Raw genomic sequence first — 10,735 nt, forward strand, 5'->3', positions numbered from 1 at the left:
TCCCAGCCCTGAATGCCTCCCTCCCCTTGGGCACGGGCTCTGCCACTGCCAGGCCTGACCAGCATGTGCCAGCCAGGCTGACGAGGAGGGCAGAAGCAGGACTAGACGTGTGGGGGCAGATGTCAGTCTCACCAGGGCTGGCTGACATCAGGCCCAGAAAAGACCAGTTGCCCCACAGCACAGAGGTCACAGGTGGGCAGGGTCCCCCAGTGGCCACTGAATTCTAGGCTCTATGCTCCATGGGGGCAGGAGACAAATCCACTTGGTACGTTCAGCACCTGGCACAGGGCCTGACATTTAGTAGCCCTTACTATGTGCCAGTCCTTACTTTAATCCCTCGCAGCAACCCTGTCAGGTACCATCATTGCCCCCATTTTACAGCTGAGGAAACTGAGGCACAGGGAGGTTTTTTTTTTTTTTCAAACTCTTTAATTTGTTTTTGAATTTTATTTTATTTATATTTTTATACAGTAGGTTCTTATTACTTATCTATTTTATACATATTAGTGTATATATGCCAATCCCAATCTCCCAATTCATCCCAACACCACCACCACCCCCTGTCACTTTCTCCCCTTGGTATCCACACGTTTGTTCTCTACATCTGTGTCTCTATTTCTGCCCTGCAAACCGGTTCATCTGTACCATTTTTCTAGGTTCCACATATATGCATTAATGTATGATATTTGTTCTTCTCTTTCTGACTTACTTCACTCTGTATGACAGCCTCTAGATCCACCCACGTCTCTACAAATGACCCAATTTCGTTCCTTTTTATGGCTGAGTAACATTCCATCGTATGTATGTACCACATCTTCTTTATCCATTCATCTGCCGATGGGCATTTAGGTTGCCTCTATGACCTGGCTATTGTAAACAGTGCTGCAGTGAACATTGGGGTGCATGTGTCTTTTTGAATTATGGTTTTCTCTGGGTATATGCCCAGTAGTGGGACTGCCGGGTCACATGGTAATTTTATTTTTCATTTTCTAAGGAACCTCCATACTGTTCTCCATAGTGGCTGTATCAATTTACATTCCCACCAACAGGAGGCACAGGGAGTTTACATGAGTTGCTCAAAGTCACACTGTTGGTAGGTGGCAAATCCAAGGGATCTGGATGGTGAGCCCAGGCTCTTATCTGATCATTATCAATGTTTACTGAAGTAATGTAAGGCTAAAACCAGGCTGCAACCCATGATGAATTCACACATGTCCTCTGAATGCCCAATTCCCCACCCTTAAGAGATCTTACTAGACCCCGCAAGTGAGAGCAAGTGTCACCAGCAGGGTACTCTACCCACAGTGGCCCAGGAATGTGTCTGGTACAAGTTCTAATTGAAGTTGGCTGTCACTTTAATCAACCCCACCCATGATCTCACAGACCTGCCCTCTGGAGCCCACCCTGACAGCCCGTCCCTCGGAGACTGAAAAACCCCTTTGGCCGGAAACAGATTCGGTGGGTTATAGGGACCTGATTATTGATAAACCAGCAAGCATGGCTTTTGCCCTCCCATACCCTCACCGAAGGCGACTCCCAGAGCTGGTGTGTCAGCTGCAGGAATTGGGAGGTTGTCACTCTAGGGTGTATCATTAACCCCACGCAGCTTCTCTCCTCTCTCTGCACTTCTGTTTGTTGATCAGCTTTGGTTTTTGCCGTCAACTGTTCTCTCTGCCTTCAATTCACATTCCCCAAGAGGATCTACTTGGTGCAGTTAATTTTCCCACCAGGCTACCTCAAAGGCTGGTGAATCAGCCTATAGACTGGGTCCCCACCCATGGTCCAGTCGGCTACAACCAGGGAGGTAGGGGTCACGTGGGACCAACACGACTGCTTCTGCGAAGGAGGCTGTGGGAGTGGCAGGCAGGCTGAGGCTGGCTTGGACAAGGTGCTACCTGTTGGTTGTGCCCTCAACTGTCTCCTTCGTGCCTCAGCTCCCTTTATAAACTGTAGAGCCCAGCTCCCTCTCATAGACTGCCCCCAACTCCAAGAGGGACCTCTGAACTGACCCACAGACTAGAGCCAGGATGTTAATTTGGGGCAAACCCACCACTCTTTCCTTTCCAACCGTGGCAGAAATTACCAATGGATCATAGCATTACCTGTCCGCTGAGCTGAGCACTGAATCAGACAGACTCAGAATCAACAGTGCTCTCTCCAGGAAGTCATTGCCAAGCGATTCCAGCTGACATAAAAGAACTAGACAGGCTGGGAAGATCTCTAGAGTTGCTTTGGGCGCTGGCGTGGCCTGCGTCTGAGTCAGCAGTCCTGCCTAAGCAGAACACGCAGCCCGGGAGGTGTGTGAAATCAGTGATCAGGGGTCCCGGGTGAGATATGCTAATTACTGATAACCCTTAGGATATTGGCGTCGGCCAGGCTTGCGAGGGGATGCCCAGGTCAAGGACAGGCAGCGGGTGAGACTCTGACTCACTGGCTCTGGGTCTGAATTTCTTCATCACCTGATCTCCTTTAGTCTCTGTCTCTCTGTGAGTCAAACAGGCATCATCTGCCATATCACACAGGTGCTCCTCAGCCAGCTCACTGAGACCTGCCCAGTGCTTTGAGAAGATGCCAAAGCATCCACCCTGGGCAGCGGGGGGAGGGGAAAGTGGGCTGCCCCAAAGGCACAGGGACTGTCTGAGGAGGCACCCACCTTCTGTCCGGGGAGCACTCACTGTGTCAAATGGGGACCATGATGCTTCGGGAAATTGCAGGACTTCTCAGAGCCTTAATATGTTCCTGTCGTCTGTGCATGAATGAGAGCAGGACAGAGTGTGCAGGCGTTCCTCAAATTACTGGACTTATTTTCACAGCTGGACTACATAGGAGTTAAAAAAAAATTCATCCACCTGTGGAAGGAGGCAGATAACAGAAATGAGGGAAGGGGGCTGGATATAAAGGAGAGTGGGTCACGGTTAAAATGATCCTGAATGAAGAGCTAAGTCAGGGCGAGGACGCTCAGCTCCTGCAAATTTTTCCACTCAAGAGCACAGGCAGGCCCAGGGCTACCAGATTTTCCAGTTTTTCAACAGAAGTCAAAAATCCAGATTTTTGATGTGAATTACTTTTACTTTTAAATTGCGGCAACTCATTCAGAAAATACATTTTCACTTGCAGCGTTTGAACTGTGTGTGCGTTTAATATCCCTGGAGGAAGAGTCCCAGGTTTCTCCCTCCAGTGTTTTCCACAAGCTTCCTTCACGATGAGGGCTGAAGACGTCAGCTCCGAGAAACCAAACTGTGGATTCTCGCACCCTTCGGCCAGAGCTCTGAGCTGTGCCAGGCTTTTGGGCTGCCACGTCACTGTGTTTCGATGCCCCTGAGGCCCGGGGAGGCTTTCCCAGAGCCTTGCCCTACTGGGTGCTCACATTATCCAGTGCCACCTGCTTCATCACCATAGAAACCAGGCAGTTCCTGACCAGCCTAGGGCGTGGCTTCCCTTCTTGGTCTTTTTGGAGTCCTGAGTGACTAGCCAGGATGCCCACACATACGCGTGTGGCAGTGGCTCCAGGAAGTGGCCTGGGAAGAGGGTGACGTGGGGCCAGCACAGGGAGTGCCGGTCAATTCAAACAGTTCATAGCATCTTCAATAAATCAAAGTATGAGCCTAGTGCACAGAGCAGGCCGACAAGTGTGGCTCTGGACGGGGCACTGTGGAACTAGCTCGGACCCACTGTGGAACCCAGTGCAGGAAACCTGCTTTAGAGAGACTGCCCAGTGCAGGGCTGGGCGAGCTGGGCTGGGGCCCAGGTACCAGACACACCTCCAGGATGGGCAGGCCCTTCCAGAAAGCCCATACCTGAAGGCATCAGAGGGTCTCAGGAGAGTCTGGTGGCAGGTAAGCATACAGCATCAGGCAGCCGATGAGAAGCTTGCGACCACGGGGGCGCCTCAGGGAGGCCTGGTCCTGGGAAGCTGGAGCGCTGGGTTGACCCTGGTCATGGGAGGGCCCGAGTTACAGCCAGAGCTGTGTCCCTTCCCAGGCCAGTCAGGGCTGTGGCCAGTGCACAGGGCAGGGTAGGGGTGGGGGAAGGGCACGAAGGGAGTGACACCTGCACCTGGTGAGGCAGCAGACATGTTAAAACAGCCCGTCCCTCGACTGCCTTCTCTCCATGATGAGTCATGGCTGTGTCATCCCTTCCTTCCATCTTGTTCTTAACGTCATCTTTAAAAATTAATTGAAGTGGAGGCACTTTTGGAGAACGTGCCCAGGGGAGTGGCCCAGTGACACGTGGTGTGTGAGGATGGGAGAGCCGTGAGGGCTGAAGCGGTGAGCAAGTTCTTACACAAAGCTATGGGAGCATAAATTCCATCTCTGTCCGTTATGAGCTGTGTGATCTCGGGGAAGCCACCTGCCTCTCGGAGCCCCCATTTCCTCATCCGCAGAGTGGAAGAATAATAGTAACTGCCTCGTAGAGCTGTGAGGATTAAGTTGATAAAGTGTGTGGAAAGCTTTGCCCCTGGCACCCAGTAGTCATTCAAGTACCTACTGTCATTCGAGGTAGGAAAGAAAATCCAGAATTTTATCACTGGAAAGGAACAATCAGTTAGTTTACATGTGGGGAGATAGAGGCCCAAAGAAGCAAAGGGTTCCATTGCGAGTCCAGGATGAGCCAAACCCAGAGCCCAGGTCATCTGCCAAGTTCAGCCCCTCCCAACACACCCCATCTGGGGAACAAGCCAAACCCAGAAATGATGACTCCCAGAAAACCCCACTCTTTCTGGCACCCAGAGGAAAGCCTCTGCATTACACCCAGCTGGCAGCCAAGTAGCTATTCGGAACCCCCAGTGCCGGCACAGCCCTGGCACTAAGGATGCACATCTGAGAATCGACAGGGGCCCCCCTTTTTCTCCCAGCCTCCTAATACAGAGCCTCCAAACACTGGCTCTCCCAGTGAACTCACTCAAGTTCACCCAAGGAACTGTGGCAGAGCCAGGCGGGAACCCAGGCTGGCAGCTCGCTGCCCCATGCTCTACCTCTCTGTACGGGACACAGGACACCTTTTTCCCTCTGCACCATGTTTATTCTCAGGATGGGTTCAGGCTCATTCCTATAACAATTATGAGAACAACCAATAACATTGTGCCCTTACTGTTTCCAGGGGCTGTGCTAAGTGAGGGTTTTTTGTTTTTTGGGTTTTTTAAAAATATTTATTTATTTATTTTGCTGTGCCCGGTCTTAGTTGCAGCGTGCAGGATCTTTTAGTTGCAGCATGCGGGATCTAGTTCCCCAACCAGGGATTGAACCCGGGCCCCCTGCATTGGGAGCGCGTAGTGTTAGCCACTGGACCACCAGGGAAGTCCCGTGAGGGTTTTTCTTTTTATTTATTGACAATACTTTATAAGGTAAGGCCATAACATTATTATTTCCATTTTACAGATGGGGAAACTGAGGCCAAGTGAGGTCAGACCAACTTCCCCCAGCCAATGAGTGAAGAAAACAGAGTTTGAACTCAGGGGCACCTGTTCCCTCTTCACCACATCTCCACACCCTCCAGGCATGGCAACCCTTTCCTTTCCTGGCTGGGCCCTTGCTGTCCCACTCTGTGGCCTTGGCAGGGTCTTCACCACCACCAGAGGTCTGTTCAGGACTTTGAAGAGTAAAGAGAGGAAAAGTGGGCACAGGCTGTTCTGGTGGCCCCTGCATCCTCAAGCCAGACCCTCCTGCTGTGTGTGTAAGGCCCTCCCCCTCCACCCTGCAGCCTCTGGCCTGTGTTGGCAGCTCCCTTCCCCAGCCACTGACTTCCATCTTTAGGCCTTAAGAACGGGAGGGGGGACTTCCCTGGTGGCGCAGCGGTTAAGAATCTGCCTGCCAATGCAGGGGACACAGGTTCAATCCCTGGTCTGGGAAGATCCCACATGCTGCAGAGCAACTAAGCTCGTGAGTCACAACTACTGAAGCCCGCGCACCTAGAGCCCTTGCTCCGCAACAAGAGAAGCCACCGCAATGAGAAGCCCGTGTACTGCAACAAAGAGTAGCCCCCGCTCACCACAACTAGAGAAAGCCTGCGCGCAGCAATGAAGACCCAACGCAGCCAAAATTTAATTAATTAATTAATTAATTAAAAAAAAAAAAAGAAAGAACGGGAAGGAACAGAGAGAAGCCACCAGGCTGAGCTTGGGTGTGAAACTTCCTGCTGGTATAGGAGTGGACGCCCATTTGTGGGGAGAGGGGGCACCTGGCCAGTTGTCAGGGAACAAACAATCCCTCGGGAACTCTGCTGGTCCCACCTCAGTTCCTCCATCATCCCAACCCTCTCTAAAGCCCCGGCAGGGTCAAGCCTCAGTCTGTAATGTGTGGATAAAAACAGTACCCACCTGTGATGGTTTGTTAGCGTTATTGCAACGAAGTACCACGAATTGGGCGACTTAGATAACAAAAGTGTATTTCTGGAGGCTGGGAGTCTGAAATCAAGGTGTCAGCAGGGTTGTTTCCTTCTGAGGACTGTAGGGGAGAATTGGATCCAGGCCTCTCCCTTAGCTCCTGGGGGTTTTCTGGGAGTCTTTGGCATTCCTTGGTTTTTAGATTCATCACCCCAACCTCTGCTTTTGTCTGCACAGGACCTTCTCCACGTGTGCGAGTCTCTGTGTCCAAATTTCCCCTTTCTATAAGGACACTGATTGTATGGATGAGGGGCCCACCCAATGGTTTCATCTTAACTTCATCATCTGCAATGACCCTGTTTCCAGATAAGGTCACGTGCCCGGGTGCCAGGGGTTAGGACTTCAGCATCTTTTTGAGGAAGACACAATTCAACCCACAGCACCACCTCGCAGAATCGCTGAGTGGATTAAATGAGCTAAGGCATGAAGCGCCTGCCACAGAATCATCATTCAACAAATGCTCATTATTATCATATTGTTATTTGCTGCACAGTGGCTGCCAGCATGCTGCAGCGTGTCCTGCGGGGCGACGGCCGCAGGGACGGTGCAAGCGTACCCCTGGAGTGTGGCTTCAGAATTTCACTGCGAGGAGGACCTTAAGGATGGAGGGGCTCAGCGCCTTCTGACAGCACTGAGATTTCTCCCCAACAAGGACAGAGATGATTCTGACAACGCTCCGAGTCCTACTTCATCTGTGACCGAGAGACTGTCAATTGTCGCCCATGTCAAATACTATTGCAGCTGTTATCAGTCCTTCATGATGGTTCCTAGGTCATCACGGATGGTGGGTGGGGTGACCAAGTGCCCCAAGGTACCCTTGACAAAGCCACGGCATGTGCCACGTCTCTGTGTTCTGGACAGGCTGGAAGCCCCAGGGGCTATCATGGGGTGACACTGGGAATCCCACAATGTGCCCAGGCCTCCTTCGTGTGTGGCCGTGTTGGTGGGGACCGCAGCTCCCTAGCTGGGAGGCAACAGCCAGTCCCTCATGGGTGGTTGTCAGCTGCTCAGGCATCTCCATGGAGGGATCGGGGGCAGATTGAATCTCAGATTGGTGCCTGCCTCCTGCACTTAAGCTACCTCTTCACTCAGCACTTTGTGAAGCTCAAGTTCAAAGTGCAGCAGGAAAGACCTGATAATGAATCTTAGCCACTGAGGATACAAAGCTTTCATTATGGTGCTTGTAAATGTATATGTGTGCTTCCTCGTGTTTCTTCTGGTTTCCAATTGCTCCCCTGTGCCCATTTATAAAAGTGCTTTGAAAGTTGGGGAACTTGAGGCCTGAGCAGGCAGCCCAGTAGGGGTGAGGGGAGATGGCCAGGAAATAGCTCTGGATTGGCCTGTGGGGCAAAGATCCTCATAAAGACAATTCTGGAAGAGTGTCTGGTGGTAGAAGCTGTAATGAGAATAACTAGCATTTATCAAGCGTCTACCATGCCCTGAGCACCACACTCATGGGTCATTTTCTTTAGTCTTCACAGCAGTGACACACAGCCGGTAGTTTAACTATATTTGCATTTTACAGATGAAGAAAAGAAACAAAGGGTTAGGGACTTGCTCAAGGTCACACTGCCAAGAAATGACAATGAGCAATTTGAACCCAAGCCTGATTCCAAGGCCTGAGCCCTTGCCCACGATGCTGTTCTGCCTTCCACGGGCTCTGATGAGGTCCCCAAGTCTGGAGCAGAGCAACCGAGTCTCTCTGTAGCCTATGTACCCACAGAAAGCCAGAGACCAGACGGCTGAGCGAGTGTGCGGCGGCTCCCCATGTCCTTTGTGAGGTCGATGAAAGAACTGGTCCAGATCATGTAATCCACACTCAAGAAGATGTGAAGAGGACTATAAACAGCAATAAAAAAGAACAAATTCCTGTGACACCGGACCATCAGGGAAACCTCACAGATACAATGCCGGACGCAAAAGCGCCCATACTGTAAGATACTGTCAGGAGGGTGGGGACATTTGGGGACGCCTCTTGTGATGAAACGGCTCAGATCTTGAATTGTGTGGTGGTTACCCAGGTGTGCACATATATAAAAATTCACCAAGCGGCATGCTTCAGATCTGTGCCTTTTATGGTCCCTCCAATAAATTAAAAAGATGTAAAAAACAAAACAAAACCTGCAGAAAATTCAGTCAAGAGTGACAATTGGTGGATTGAGCTCTCTCTAAAAAAAGAAGTGTGTTGGATGGGGTGGGGGGAGAAGGTGATTGCACCTGGTGGTTTTATCAGCCAAGATCCTGACCCGCAGCTTTGTCCCTTCTCTCTTACAAAGTCCACATCTGGCGCTTTTCAGGATTTCCATAGCTGGGAGGGAACGTCCCCTGCCCAGGAGGGCAAAATAGCATATAGTGCTCTCTTAATTCATTTACGCATCCCCTCATTCATCCCTTCAGCGTTCAAAGGCATTTGTGGGGGGCTGCTGTGTGCTGAGTACTGCACTGCATCCCAGGGATACAGCAGGGAACAGAACATCCGCTCTCCTGTTGCTATCATCCTAGCTGCGACTGAGATGCCTGTCACTTTAAAATAAGTAAAGTAGCCAGTATGTTAGCTGGAGAAAAATAAAACAGGGAGAGGAGTGAGGAATGAAGGGCAGGCTGCATCTGCCAAGAGAATAGTCCCGGAAGGCCTTCTCCCTGAGAAGCTGACATTTCAGCAGAGGGGGGAAGGAGGACTCTGGGGACCGTGCAAATGCCCCAGTTGGGTGGGCGCAGGCCTGGCAGTGGGGGGTCAGGGTGGAGGGGAGATTAAGGGAGAGCCACACAGATAAGGTCAGGGAAGTGATGGAGGGCCCGGCGAGGGTAGGGCTTGTGTAGATTTTGGGCCTTACCCAGACTGAGGCAGGGTTCTGATCGGAGAGCTGACATGACCTGGCAGGATGTTTGTGAAGGGGAACTAGGCTGTTGCTGCTGCACTGGGAGGACACTGCAGGAGGACCACGGAGAGGCAAGTCCTGAGGCTCACTCACGGCACTGCGTCTCTGCTCTCCTACCCCGGCTTCTCCAGTGGACTGTGGCCTCCATCCAGGGCGGTGGAGAGAAGGGGAAGGGACTTCTCCCTGTGTGTGGAGCCTCCCCATGTGTGGAGGCTACCAGGACAGGCTGCAAGCAGGTGAGGAGCGGCCCCAAGCCTCTCTGCACAGGGAGGGTGAAGGGTTTTCGAGAATGCAGAATGCAGGCATGGGCCGTTTCCTTGTGATTATTCTGGAGGCTTTCCAAGGAGGCCAAGTTTGCCTGGCAAGGTTTATCAGAAGTTCCTGACCGTAGACAGAGAGGGAGAGAGGAGGTGGAGACTGTGAGACCACGGGAGGCAGGGCGGCACCCTCCTCTCCTGCTCTGAGAGCTGCTGCCAGCTGGGGGGTGGGGAGGTGCCTTTTTATAGGGGGAGGCTGGAGTGGAGGAAGGGAGGAGCCCCTGAATTCGTAGGCCCGTTTCACCCACCGCCTGCTGTGTGGCTTGTGTACATCAAGCTCCCCGCTCTGGCCGGTTGTCCCTCCTTCAAAAATACAGGGCGGGGCCAGAGGCTCCTGGTTGTCCTTCGCTCTTATCCAGAGAGCCCACTGAGCGCCTGGTCTATACACTGGGCCTGGGCCTGGGCCTCCAGGAGCTCACACCCAGAGTCTCCTAGAGCTGAACCTTGGTCACCCAGTGGCTTCTTACCTCACCCAGGGGTGAGCTGTGAAGCTGATACCTGCTTGTGGGCGTGTCCCAGGTAGGCTGATGTCTTGCCTTGTCCTCATTGCCCGTGTCATCTCCCCAAGGAAATGTGCCAAAACTTGGACTTGAAAACACAGTACCGGTCTGCCTTCCCGTGTTTTTTTTTGGTTTTTTGTGGGGTTTTTTGCGGTACGCGGGCCTCTCACCGTCGCGGCCCCTCCCGTTGCGGAGCACAGGCTCCGGACGCGCAGGCTCAGCGGCCATGGCTCACGGGCCCAGCCACTCCGTGGCATGTGGGATCTTCCCGGACCGGGGCACGAACCCGTGTCCCCTGCATCGGCAGGCAGACTCTCAACCACTGCGCCACCAGGGAAGTCCCTTCCCGTGTTTTGAAGGCACACCTACCCCCTGCAGACACATTTACAGCGCCCTGTAGCCTAAAGAGTAGTCTGTCTCTGTAAACTGGTCTTCAAGACCCTCCCAGTTGAGGCACCTTCCTCCACTCCTCCTCTCCCCAACCCCGCCACTCAGCCCCTTGAATCTCTGTTGCCTCCTCGACTCTCAGGACATCACTTTCCAGCCTCAGGTCCTTGATTCAGCTTTTTTTTTTTTTTTATTTTATAAATTTATTTATTTCTTTGTTTATTTTTGGCTGTGTTGGGTATTTGTTGCTGCGCACGGCCTTTCTCTAGT

The 10,735-nt window shown here is 52.1% G+C and overlaps 1 long non-coding RNA gene across 1 annotated transcript; it reads left to right on the plus strand.

The window, feature by feature from the left end:
- Positions 1–229: 229 nt before the first annotated feature.
- Positions 230–7,169, plus strand: LOC149749693 (uncharacterized). The gene is made up of 2 exons (XR_016392815.1): positions 230–3,836; positions 5,379–7,169. It is a non-coding gene; the product is annotated as an uncharacterized LOC149749693 (long non-coding RNA).
- The last annotated feature ends 3,566 nt before the right edge of the window (positions 7,170–10,735 follow it).

This window comes from Delphinapterus leucas, chromosome 3 (genome assembly GCF_059928025.1).
Source record: "Delphinapterus leucas isolate spDelLeu-1000000601 "Yukka" chromosome 3, BTC_Dleu_Yukka2, whole genome shotgun sequence".
NCBI classification, from domain to species: domain Eukaryota; kingdom Metazoa; phylum Chordata; class Mammalia; order Artiodactyla; family Monodontidae; genus Delphinapterus; species Delphinapterus leucas.